At 46.4% G+C, this 13,732-nt stretch overlaps 1 protein-coding gene across 1 annotated transcript in view; it reads right to left on the bottom strand.

The window, feature by feature from the left end:
* Nucleotides 1-2,681, bottom strand: part of FHL1 (four and a half LIM domains 1) — a 47,474-nt gene extending 44,793 nt beyond the window's left edge. Inside the window, exon 1 of the mRNA XM_067548061.1 lies at nucleotides 2,524-2,681. The gene's annotated coding sequence lies outside the window, so the exon portion shown is untranslated. The remainder of the gene's footprint in view (nucleotides 1-2,523) is intronic.
* Between the last annotated feature and the right edge of the window lie 11,051 nt (nucleotides 2,682-13,732).

Genomic DNA, 13,732 nt, shown 5'->3' with positions numbered 1-13,732 from the left:
ATGTCATGGTGTGAAACACATCCCCTCTCTCGAACTCCTGTGGAACACAGGGCCAGAGCCATGGATCCCCCCCCGATTCCAGCTACATATTGTCTATGCCGTTCAGTTAGGCTGAACTTGCTGTAACAGGAAACATGGTCTCATTTAACGCCAGCTCTGAAATGGACTGACTATATGGTCTTTGCCTCAGTTTCCCCACGTACGAATGGTGCATGGTAATTTGCACCTGTGTTGTGAGTTCAGTGTGTGTGCAGCATCATGAGAGGGGAAAGTAGAGCCCTGGGCAGGACTTTTTTTTTTAATTGCACTCCTACCCGCTCCTGCATTGTTTCTTGCACTTTTATCCCACTTCCACGCGCAAAAAACATTGATCCCGCAAATCCTGCAAGAGAAACCGATTCCCCCACGCTACTTAAAAAAAAAGGTTTGTTAATATATTATATATACAAACAGAATTCAGACAATTCTTACCACTAAAAGAATAAAACACATCCTGCTTAAACCATGTACAAAAATACTTTAACTCCTGTGATAATAGACATCCAATCTCTTTCTATTCCTCGCTTAAATTTAAGTATTAAAACCTTTATTTAAAAAAAAAAGAAACACTTGCTTTACATGCCTTGAATGCTATTTCTGAGGAGAGATGTAGTGTTTTCCCGTAAACTACAACAGTCTGGTTTTTTTGCCTACCCAATTCCTCCCACAACCAAGTACATTCTACCTGCTCCAGCAATTATGGCAGCAGGTTCTGCGGGACCCCAGCCGACTGCAGGGCTCCCGTGGAAAGTGCTGAGAGAACAATTTACTAATCAGGATGTTAAAACATCAGCAAAGGAATAAAATCCAAGTGATCATGGCTGGAATTTTCAAAGGAATTTAAGGGGCTTGAGATGTCTATGAAAACACCTTTGAAAATCCCAGCCTAAAAGTGCATCACTAGCATAAATTATTACTGATGGGAAGGTACAATCTAGGCTCCAAGAGCACGCCTAACCTACAGCACTAGAGATCTAGACTGCAGCAGAGCCCAGAACCCACAGTCACAAATCAGCACCCCAAGTCAGTAGGCACTGTACAAACACCGGAAGAAAGGCAGCATCCGTGATGATGGTTTGTTTCTGAGTTGCTTAAGGGGAAGGGTGCACACAGCCTTTGAAACCTTGAAGCCATTTCTAAAGGACACAAGTTTCACACCTGACACAGACAGTGATGGGAGCTGTACACCCTAAAATGCAATAACCCCTTTTAACCTAGGCTCTCAGAGCCAGAAACGTTAGTTTCTTGGCAAGAGTGGGAGGGGTTTTTTAAGTGTCCATTTGTTATATCTTTGTACAGTCCCTAGCGTAATGAGGCTCGGTCTCTCAGCACTACCTCAAAACACACAAATGACCATTTATAAAGTACTGCCCTAAAACTCAGATCAGCATCAATGCCAGGCAGGCCTATTACTACAGTATCAAGCTGTTCGGTGCGGCGCCTAATGACCTGATAAAACATCTTCTGAGCTTGTCCGTGCCATGCAGCTGGATAATGTAGGTGGGTACGGTTTAATGAAGATACAGTTTCCAAAATAAATGCCAGCCAAGACTGATTTTCGTGTGTTTATTTTCAAAAGCTCGGAGATCCTACACATTACCTCTTTTTTTTTTTAACAATTGCCAATATTTACACTCAGAAGGAGAACGGCAGTAGCATATAATGGAGAGATGCTCTAATTCTCTGCAAAAGTAGCACTTCTGCTAGAAACCCCTAAAGGTCCCACTCCAAATCAGTTTGCCGAATCTCCCAGTGAAGTCAGTGGTAATGTGGTCAAGAAATGGACTTCACAGTCAAGCCCAGAATTGGCATTTATGCCTCAACAGCTTCATGCGAAGAACGGAGCAAGTCATTCTTTGGTTCCAGTGGCTTTTTAGTTTTGCATGTATGATGTTAGCTGTGGACACCCCTTACAGCATCTTCCCAGCAGTTACTGCACAAGATTGAATTTTTATTTATTGACGTCTTTGAGCAGAAATCAGGAATCGGGCTGCATACAGGAATGCAGCACTTTAAAAAAAAGGCTGTTGTCTCTCTCTCTCCTTTTAAAAAACAACTTAGAAGTTGTAAGTTCTGAAGCCGTGTTTGGGTACATATATCATCTATTTACTCAGAGGCGGTTTGCACAAATCACAGCTTAACAATTTCCTCTTCTGCAGAGTACAGCTCCATGTCTTAACAGGAACTTTTCAGAAGGAAGGTAAAAAACCAGATTGGTGAACAAAGCATTTTAGGCTGATTTGTTGATGTTCTTGTTACAGGCTAGAGCCTAATGGATTCAAATTGAATGAGTTCTACAGTAACACCACCACAACATCCACGTCCCGACGGCAAACACACTCAGACTTGCACTCCGGAGCGAAACATGACGCTCCAGCCACAAAACGTGACCCAGACGGAAATCAGAGCCATGCACACCCCTGCTCGCTACAGAAAAGAGGGGGCCCCAATCCTGCAAACCCGCCTGTGCCTGGCTTTACTCACCCGAGCAATCCCGCAGCAGCTGAAATGACAAACCTGGTCTCTCCCGCCGCCGTGCAGCCAGCCCCAGCTGTGTGTGCAGGACCAGAGCCAGCAGCACGTCTGCAGTAGCAGGGCCGGGTCAGTGGCGAACCCCGCAAGAGGGGGGAGACCAGCAGACCATCACCTGCAGCAGCATTGCAACCCCACACTCCCAGCACTGCTCCCCCCGCCGCGCTGCCCTGCATCCAAACCCCACCCAGCCGGGGACACGCCGGGGAAGGCGGGTTTGGGGTCCCCCCCCCGTATTATCCGACGCTCCGGACAAGGCAAAGACCCTTTTGGCACCTTCCTGCAGACAGGCTGCAGAGAGCAGCGCGCCCCCCCCCCCGCCCGCCCCCAGGAGCGGGGCAGCCCCGGAGAGATGCTAGCGAGGCGAGCGGCTCAGGCACCTTCTTGCTGGCTGGCGGCCGGGCCCCGGAGCGGCGCGCGGCGCTGCAGGGCGGTGAGCGCGTGGCGAGGAGTGAGCGCGGCCGGAGCAGCGCGGCGCTGCCCGGGGAGCAGGACTGGACGGGGCGGGACGGGGCGGGGCGCGCGCAGAGGAGGGGACGGGGGAGGGGGGCGCAGAGGGCGGGGGCTGCTCTGGAGAACGGCCTCCAGTAGCAATAGCACAGCTGGATTGGGGCTGTACAGCGCCGGACACAGCGGGGCGGCCTGGATGCTACCCCCCCCCAGGCAAAGAAAGCGGCAGTCGAGCCTGGCCCCGACTCCCAGGGGGTCCCTGCAGGACCCCATCACTCGCCCAACTCCCCAGCCTTGAAGCCCAGCCCAGCGCCGGGCACTGCTGGGTACCTGCTTGCCCCAGGATGTGCAGGGGCCTTGCTGGTGTTTGAGATGACGGTTGTCGCAGGGATGCCGAGACGGGCGTTAAATATCGTTCAACACATGCCGGGTATTTAACCGCCTGTGCCCAGGCTGCGTGATCCCAGACGTGTCATTCAGCCAGGCAGCACAGGCCCCTTGGCACTAACGCTGGGGCCCATTTCCCTAATTTTAGCTCATGCATTGGCCGCAGGAGTCAAACCCATTGGTCCCACCAGAACCGGACTACGGGTATTTTCGGCTATTCCCAAAGGAAATATTTTCCTAGCCCTGTTTTGCAAGGAGATGCAGTGCAAACAAGCAGCTTCGTCCCTGTCTGAGAGGAACTATCTGCCTCCGACATCAGCCTCCGCTGCCCATCTAAACATAAGCTAAAGCTTTTGCTGCGGGTTCAGTTGCATTGTGTTTCATCCTTGGATTTGTATTCAGAGTTTCCAGGACGGAGAAATATGTGCTGTTTAAATAAGCAGCTTGGAGGGAATGAACAAATCCAGACTAAAGAGAGCATGGCCTAAACAAAACTCTCAGAAGAAGGGATATTATTTCAAATGGTGTACTTTGTTCATTAAAAGAAACACTATCTCGTTAAAAAAATCACGTCTGTTTAAACAAAACTCCTTAACCATGTCACTGACACCACCTTTGACTGTTAAAGCTGAAAACAGCTTCATTTGCTTTTTGCTATTTATTCGGTTTGTTGTCTACTTGCCTTTCACCCAAGCCGGGCTATGAAAATACATTTGTCACGTTCACTTTTGTGAAAGCGTGCCTTTGTGGCTCTCATTCTGCTGGATGGCCGGGTCCCATAAATGTCTCGAAAGGCAGATGGACAGCATGCATAGGACTTAGTGTCTCATTTGTGTTTTGAAATAGCTTTTTCAGTGCCACAGGGAGCATGGGCCTTATGATAATCGAGAGGATGGCAAGGTGGCCTACCAGCTACGGCTGGGGCGCAGGGGACCATGGCAGGATAAGGACCAGGTTTCCCTGGCGGGATTTCTGTTCATCTAGTAAAAGGAAACAAACTTGCCATACTGTCACACCGCACTCCTCAGAGTAGCATTTGCATTTCCAAGCCCATCTTCATTTTACTATTATTCTCCATAAAAGCAGGGGACTTTCGCAGTCTGCTAACCCACATAGTCCTGATTTAACAAGATTCCTAGCATGTTAGAGAACATGCAGTAGTTGTGATGATTGATGGTTCAAGGCACAAATTATCACTGCTCAGAACAGCATTTGTCAGACATACATCACGTATGAGCCTTTGAAATACCAACATTTTTCTTACAATAGATTAGAGATGAAATATAACATTTTTTAGGGTCGAAAATGTATATTCTAACGTGTAAACTGGTGGAATAACTCAGCAGGGACAAAAGAAAGGCACAGTAAGCAATGGGCTTTTCTCAGGGGTTAGTGTCTGATGAGAAATCAAAAGAAAACAGAACAGAACAAAAAGATGAACAGAAAACTCCCCTGGACTGGGGAGTAATGTATGTCATATAATTCAAGCTGCCTTTGCACAGGACACCCCCATTTTCTCTCTAGATGTTTCAGGAATGTTTCCTCACAATACAAAAATAAGGGGACAATTAAATTAAACTAGCATCTGACACTCAAAACTACTACAAGGAATTGCTTTTTCATCAAATGGGCAATTACCCTGTGGAACTCACTGCCACAGGATATCACTGCGGCCAAGACCCTAGCAGGATTTTAAAAAAGGACTGGACATTTAATGGACAACGAGAACATCCAGGGTTATAAGATAAAAAAACACCTAAGCGCACTGGAAACGGGGCTGGATTTCCAATTAGGCACAGAAGGCATGTGCCTAGGGGTGCCAACATTCTAGGGGTGCCTAAACAGTGGTGGATTACCACACGGGCCAACGAGACCTGTGCCCAGGGGCCCCGGCCAATTTGGGGGCCCTGCCCCTTGTTCCACCTCTCTCCTGGGGCCCCACTACCCTGCTCTTCCTCTTGCCCCTGAGGCCCTGGCCCCTGGTCACAGTGGCCAGGCTGGACGCCAGAGCCTAGAAATGCGCATATTCCACCTGCCTGGAGCTGGCCAAGCCTGTTGCCCCAGCCCCTCCTGCCTCACACGAAGCTGCCCAGCTAGCCCTTCTCCCCCATCGCGTCCCCCAGCCCCCCAACGTGGAAAACATGAAGGTCAGCTGTAGGCGGAGCGGGGGGGAGGTGCTGAAGGTGCTGTGCCTAGGTGTAAATGTGGCCCTGTCTAGAAGGGATATAAATGTTCAAGTTTTGGCCATAAAGCCAAACTAGCTATCGGGTGGGGGTAGATGGAAGCTTTCTCCATGAGCAGTTTGTCCCATAACTACTTCCACCGCAGCATTTCTTCCTCTGAACAGGTCGCACTGACCATCATCAATATTCACCCCTGCTCTGACCCAGCACAGCTATTGCTGTGTCCCCCAAGCCGCCAGTTTATAATCCTGCCCTTGGACATCTGCGCAAACTGAGCGGAGGTTAACTCCTTGTTCCCTGGAGACCAGCTAGTGCTCCTGCCTGAGTCACAAAGCTATGAATATTCGGAGTTGATCCTGTATTCCTTGTGCAACCAGAACGCCTTCCGAAGTCATTGAACGCTTTGGGTGGCAGAGGAACCTAGGACTAGGCTCTTCATTGAAATGGGAGGCCCTCCTTTGTTATCATTTGGTTAAAGGATTTGAAAAGATGTGCGATCCCCTTGGAGAAGGTGTGTCCCAGCTGGCAAGGTCCGTGAGCAGACTATGAACCCATCTGGAACTCTTACAAGGTTTACGTACAGGGAACTCCCCTACTGACTTCGTTTTTCCATAGTTACAACAAACGATTACCCACACTAGATGTGGTATAGGAAAATTACTTTAGCAGCAACTTTCAAGGTTTCAAAATTTGTTTTTCATTCCAGTGCAGAATGAAAACAAAAACCTTTCGAACGTTTTCACAAATCTGAAATTGAGTCAAAATCTCTATTTTCAGACCGAACCCTGAGTTTTTCAACTCAGGGAGGTTTTCTGGTTCAGATCATGTCATAAAACCCCAGCCTCAGGGCTAGGGCACTAGCCTGATGCAAGTTCATGCTTAAATCAGAGCAGAATTTTTCCATCCCAGATCACGCTAAATCAGGCAGGAACTTGAGTCTTCCACATCCCAGGGCAGTGCCCTAATCACGGGGCTACAGAGTCACCCATTGTTAGGTTCACGCTAAATCTTGTCAAACCCACTACATTTCATCAAAACTTCATGGAAGATATTCTAACCTGCTCTACCACTAACACAGAATCCTACCTGTGGGCTTGGCTAGACGCAGAGTTAACGTGTGGGAAGCTGGGACGATGCACCAGGGAGCATTGCTGAGAAACTGCATGTGGCGAAACCCTGGCGAAAGGATGAGAGAACACATAAGAAGTGACAGATGTTAATCACTTTGCAAAGCACTCAGATACTATGGTCAGGAGTGTGGTATAAAAACCTACATTGAACAGCACCACGTGTCTCAGTCACTATAACAATCCCTGCGCCCTTGCCTCCATCATCTCTGGATGGTCATCTTAGGATGTAAACGCTAAACTGTAGATGATTTCATTCATCACACAATGTGTCTGCTTGGCAGATATCTTGAGTATACTTGCAACCTATTTGGAGTTACCGCTGTGATTGCTGGGCACATAGCTGGCCTGTTGATGGGCTCTATGCTTTATTTGGAATATTGTGTGTCAGATTTGTAACTTTATGTTTTTAAATCCATAATCAAAGCTGGGTGTGAGCTCTCCTTTCGTGCTGAAGAGCTGTTTCCTGCACTTAGAGCAGTTTAACTTAGAATCATATCTGCTAGCATTACTGGAATAACAGGTAGATTCAGTTGATGTACGTAACATACTAGATTTTAACATTGCAGTTTGCCGGTGATTGCATCTGATTGAAATGTTACTTTTGATGTATTCATTGTTCTGCACAAGTTTATGTTTAATGCTCTGATCCTGAAATCAGATGCACGTGGGTGGACGCTGATGCCCATATCCACTCCCATTGATTTCACTGGACAGCATCATGGGGGTGCAGACCCACCCACACTGAAGAAGTTGCAAGGTCTACGAATCCAGTCCTGGAACCACCTACCCCCAGACGTAGTGCGACTACATGTAGCCCCACTCACTAATCTCAGTTGGACAATTCATGATGGTAAGTCAATGTTTGCAGGATCAGGTCCCACATCTGTAAGTTGAAATAGCTAATAGATCTGACAGGTATTTAAATACTCGTAGTATAAGCTCATCTATTACTGTTATCTTAGTTTAATTTGCTTCTTGAAAAGACATGAATTCTTTTAGCGAGCAACAGCAAACAGATAAAACAAAGGCATGTAGATGACTCATCTTTTAATTTTAAATAGGAAATATTTTCCTATTACAGATTCACATATATTATAATGCCAGAGAAACTACTGCACGGGAATTATACTGGACAGGAACAGATAGCAAAAACTGCAGAGTTAATTTCCAGTGTATTAAGAGAGCTCTGAGTCACTCCGGTGCGATGGCACTTGCGTGCCAAAGAACAATTATTTATTGTGTATGTTGATTTTTGGCAAACATAATAAAAATGGAGACAAATGAATCCTTGACTTATTAGCCAAACACGAATGAACTATGAGCACAGCGCTGAAGGAGCTCACTGCAGGAGAACGCTTTATTTGGAAATACTGGAGCTTGGGAAGACGGCGAAGAGAGTCGCTTTTCTACAAAGCGCTACACAGTGAACCTCAAGTAGCAGCACATGCCCCGTGGAGGCTGATTAGCGACACCGGCAGTGAGAATGTGTCATCCACTCAGGGACAGGGATTTTACAGCAGAGGCAGGGGTGCTGGAACACTTTTTCTAGCGGGGGTGCTGCTGATGGAAACCATGTATTTGGTGCTTGTTATTACTACTTCAACCCAGGGGGTGTAGCAGCACCCCAGGCACCACTGAGCTGAGGTGTGAAAAATCACAAAGAATGGGGGGGTGGGGAATATAACCCATGCACCGCACACTTAACTGAGGCCCTGTCAGAACTGCCTGGGCAGATGCAGGCTGGAGCAGGGACTGGCTAGTGGGGAAACAGGTGCAGTCTAGGGCAGGCGCAAGGGTAGTCTGTCAGAACTAGTAGGAACAGGAGTGTTCCCAGCCAGGCAGTTCCACTGAGCAGACTGGAGAGACTCTGCTTCCCCATATACCTGCCTTGGGACCCCCTGGGTGGGTCCACGCCTGTGGCTTGGCTGAACCCTGGGTGAATGGCATAGGGCCGATCAGGAGACCTGCAGGTCACTCACCACACTCTCTAATTCAGGGAGGACATGTCAGGCTGAGAGGTAACTCTGGGATGACTCATCACAGCCCCATCTCCTGCAAACATTTATGGCCACACATAACTTTACTCACATGAACTGTCCCCATTAACTTCAATAGGATTACTCATGTCAATTGAGTTACACCTGTGTGCAAGATCAGGGTCTAAGCCTCTGTGGTTCTTAGCATGCAAAGCAGCACCCATCGTGTACGTAACAAGAAGTCACCACAAAGGTGTCTGATGAACATGAGGATGGTCTTAAATGTATACGGCCTCTTTCACTTCCCGGCACTTGGCAAGTCTGTACATATTATACACGGGACAGGGAGTATCACTTTTTCTATCACTGAACTGCAGCCACTTCTGAAGTGAAACACAGAACCTGTATCAACAGTGCAGAGCAATTAACATACTGGTTTAAGACAAGAAAGGAGGAATGACTTTTCTAGGTAACACTGCATGGGGATTCACTTACACAGATTGGACACCAAGGCTAACAGTCCTACTCTTAAGGAAAAAATACCATGGACCAAGAAGACAGGACCCTAATTTCAGACCTCATCTGAAACACAGCAGCTGCTAATACCATACTAATGCACTGGTTCACTGCTAACTCAGAGTGCCACCTGCTGAATCTCCAAAGCACCCTCGCGTAGCACGTAAGAACTTCGTAGAAATCTCCCCATCGAAGTACTGGCCCAGGCCAACTCTGCTTGGCTGGATGCTGTCACATGACAAGGTAACACAGCCCATAAGAACCCTAGCCTCAGTGGTAGGGAAGTCTCTTGATTTAATTATCTGAATAGAAAGTAAAAGCATTGTCAGATTTAGTGCCCCTCAGCGAAAACGAGAATCCACACGTTGTCAATGGTCTTCATTCTAGAAAGGCTGGAAGTAGAAGACAACCACATTTGAAAGGTGTTCTCCTGAGATCTCAGAGAAACAGTCTGAATTTCCCTTTGTCTCTGCACTAATTCGGGAATTTCACTCTTATTTCCCATACCTCCTATAATTAGGGTGACCAGACATCCCAATATTATCAGGGCCATCCCAACATTAGGGATATAGGCAACTATATATATATATATATGGCAACTAAAACCTTCTCCCACCCCCCAAAAGTGTCCCAATTTTTCACACTTGCTATCTGGTCACCCTACCTATAAACCAAACTTAGGGAGGACAAAAGCACAGTACCACCTTCCCTTTGGTGTGGTCATTATCAAACACGTACCAGGGTCTAGGGACAATCAGAATAAAACCCGCAAACCACTGAACTATCTGGCCATTTTCTTTATTGCAGAAAGAGGAGGATAGCCAAGATGACAATGTTTATGGACTAAATCACACGGCCATGGAAATATATACGCAAAACTCACAGGAGACAAACTGATTATTTTTTGGGTCATTAGCAAAATTTACCAAGCAGACAATTTGCTGGAAAAGCTGCAAGGAAACAGTTCAGAGTTGTTTCTCTCAGGGACCAAAGGTGGGGTTGTTTGGCTCTATGACTCTGTGGTTAAAGCATCAGTGATGTAACACTTTTTCCATGGAGCTTAAACACAGAAGTACACTTTTCCAAGTTGTTGCAGGCTAGTGCATCACAGCATGTAAATCATGTATCACTGGGATGCTGTGATCCTCAAATAAGAGGTGCTCTACCGTCTCAGTGCAAAGAACTATTATCGTGATGATGATTATATGGTGTCATTACCAAGACAATGTTCAGCATTGGCTATTCTGCCTGTTTTGGAGATACAGATTCACCCTGGAAATACCCGGATGACCTTTCTATGATTTAATGCTATATGGAGCCCTGTAAAACAAAGGCAATTCAGTGACAACTTTCATGGGGATGGTGCAAAGTAGAGACTGGAGAGCCATATCCTGCTCTCGTTTAAGTCAATGGCTAAACGCACATGGATTTCAATGGGAGCTGCTTTGGGCCAGGAATTTTGGCATAGGTAAGAAAAGCAAGGTGCCCTCCCCCACCACACACACCTTTAATCATACAGTCAGCTAAGGAACCGTGTCATACATTTACATTTATTATAAAAGCTACCATGATACTGGCAGAACCTCGCTAGTTTGCAACAATGCACCACAAATTGCAACCTTAGTGAACTAGCCAGGGCCAAAATCGTCTCTTGCTTCCCCTCCCCGCCAATTATTTTATCATTGTGGGTCAGGGCAGACCTCACCTGTGGAAGTTCTCGAATATAGTCTAGAACAGTAGGGAAGTCTTGGGTCCTATTCCTGCGATAAGCTCCATGCCTGTGAACTCCTGCACGCTTGCAGAGCCCCAAGCATCTGTCCACATAGAGTTCATTGCAGGACTGGGACATGAGTAATTAATATGAAACTTCACTGTAGTACTCTGCTACGGAACGTCTGCTGAGAAGTGGGGAGCCAAGAAAGGATTCTGTCCGAGTTTGCAGGTGTATAGATTAGCAAAGGGTGAACTGCTGAAGTTCCCCTGAATTTACTGGGCAAAATAAAAAGATGCATAGAAAGTAAAGGTTGTGATCTGTCCATAAAATAAATCATCCTCCTACCACATTGTGTCAAAATACAAATGTACCATAGTATTACCTACACGATCCACTGAAGAGAAACCCCAGACTCAAGGGGCAAATGTTTTCCAAGCACTTGGTCATCAGTTAAAAGGACTAAAGGGCTTAGTTAATAACAACATATTGAGCTATTAATCTTATCACATCGTTATGGACATCACCTCTGCTCTGCTTTCCCTGAATGACACCTCAATCTGTATCGCAAGAGAGGATATAGTTTACACCTGAAAAGAAACAGGCAGGGAATGCTCAGATTTCAGATTAATGGAAGCAGCAATATCCTGAATGTGCCACCCTTTGGCATATGCCATAAATGTTTCTCCAAATACAAGCTGCTCTCCCTCAGCGTGGAAAATTACTAAGGTGACTCCCCACTTATAAAGATGATGATGATGCACCAGACACCATCAAAGAGTTTCCCCGCTGGTATCTTTCTTGCCTCAGCTCTCCTACATTTTGAAAGGGCAATACAAATCCAGAGTTCTACCCATATTCTCCAAGTTAATATAAATCTGCAGGGGATTTTGGTAGTCTCCCCAAGTGTTTATCTTCCAAGCCTCCAGGGGGGTATTCAGACTCTATAGATTTTCTGCAAAGGTTTGAGTTTTTGGTTTCTCTTGCATGGTCATTAGAGAATCCTGGCATTTCTGACCAAGTTGCTGCTTAGAAAGAGAGGTCCTTAAGCTTAAAACAGAAAATAGCCACAGGAGCCAAAGGGTTAACACCAAATGATACAAGATATAAAGGGAGACAAAATATATCCAAGTACGCTAAACGGAACTGCTTGCTGGACCAAGACAATTTATACAATCCTGCAAGGCGCTGCAGCACTCCACAAACTCCACAGGGAGGAGCAACCAGAATAATTAACGTCTTCAATTTAGGGCCCAATCCTGCAAACGCTTACGCATGCGAGCAGTTTTACACACACAGGACTACCCCTGGGAATAAAGTTGCACACCTAAGATCTGATCCATTGTCTGTTGAAGTCAGCTGGAGTTTTTCCATTGACTTCACCTGACATGGAACGGACATGAGCGAGCACTCCAAGAACCGTTTGTGCTTTTCACAAGCTTTGTCTCACATACGTAAAATAAATAGCCATGGGAAAACGACAGACAGTTTGTCACTAAAGAAATTATTAATGCAATTTCCTGGCTAAAGCGCTCTAGGTGCTGTAATAACGGGTTCTGAAGGTAATTATAGTACAGCTCTATTTAACTGAAAGAATTTTTGCCATGATACAGGACCTTGTGTAAGAGTTTGTCTTGCGAAACCTGCTCTGTTTTAACTGAAGGTGTGATTTTTTTACATTGATTTAGTTTAACTGGAGCAAAAGGCTAAGCGGACACTCTTACATTGGTTTAAACCAGTCTTATTTTGGGAATAATTAGACTTAAACTAACCTGAAATAAGCTGATCTTGAACTAAACTCGGTGATTTGCACTGTCTGGACTAAACCAATTAAAGAAACATTTCAAGTTAAATTGGTGCACATTTTGCATATCAATAAGGCCAAAAAGATTGACTTCAGCTCTAGCGGTGGATACAGAGAACACCTTTCCCTGCCACTTACTGAAGTAACCGTCACCAGTAAAAACAGACAATTGCGATTTTCCTTGGACATCCCCACGCGGGGATTGGGAATGCTTGTCAAGAGGGAAGAACAGAACCAGCAGTGGGAAAAAGATTGGCAGTGGAGCCCTGAGACCTTGGAAGAACGCAGGAGCTGCATGCAATCTGGTCAGGTTTTGACAATGATTGCCCGCTGGGAATGAATAAAGCTGCGCAGCGCAGCATTAGCTGAAGCAGAAGGTGCTTCTGCCCTTGCTGGCTGCGAGCTGGAGAGTGGCCGGCGCGGGTCACGCCAGGTGAAGGGTGGTGAGAGGATAAGCCTGCTCTCGTGGGAGTGCTGTTGTGTAGCTGGTGTGTTCCTTCTGCCTGATGGCCTACTCGTTTTCTTACCACCCCCCACCATTGCATGCAGACATGAGGTGCTAGTATCCCAAAACAGGAATAGCAGGGATGCCGCAAAGGAGACGCACATGCAGAACTGGACTGGGCTCATTGGGACAGCAGATGGGATAGGCCATGACTGAGCTGCGCTAGAGGCCCAAGACTGGAACAGCATGTACTAGTGGGAGGTCAGCTAGTGGGAGGAAATTCCCCCACAATTATCACTGTCTTCTGCTGTCTAAGACCAGGCCCCATTTCTGTGCCAAGCCAATTCAGTAGTCAGAGCAGGGTGATTTTTTTCTCTTCATAAAACTGACATTTTATCCTCTGCAGTGCTCTGCCCTTTCAGTTTGATGTAATACCCGGTAACAGCAAAGAATAAAGAACCTAGTCCCAGCCATTAATACAGCTGACATGATGTACAGAGATGACAAGTTGAATGTATATATTTGAATAGTCTGAGTTGCGTATTCCCAAGTATTTATG

The sequence above is a fragment of the Emydura macquarii genome, unplaced genomic scaffold (genome assembly GCF_026122565.2).
Source record: "Emydura macquarii macquarii isolate MOO-44397 ecotype Brisbane River unplaced genomic scaffold, CSIRO-AGI_Emac_v2 contig_1253, whole genome shotgun sequence".
Lineage (NCBI taxonomy): Eukaryota > Metazoa > Chordata > Testudines > Chelidae > Emydura > Emydura macquarii.
Note: the sequence above shows the minus strand (reverse complement) of the source record. Positions and strands in the feature narration are given on the sequence as shown.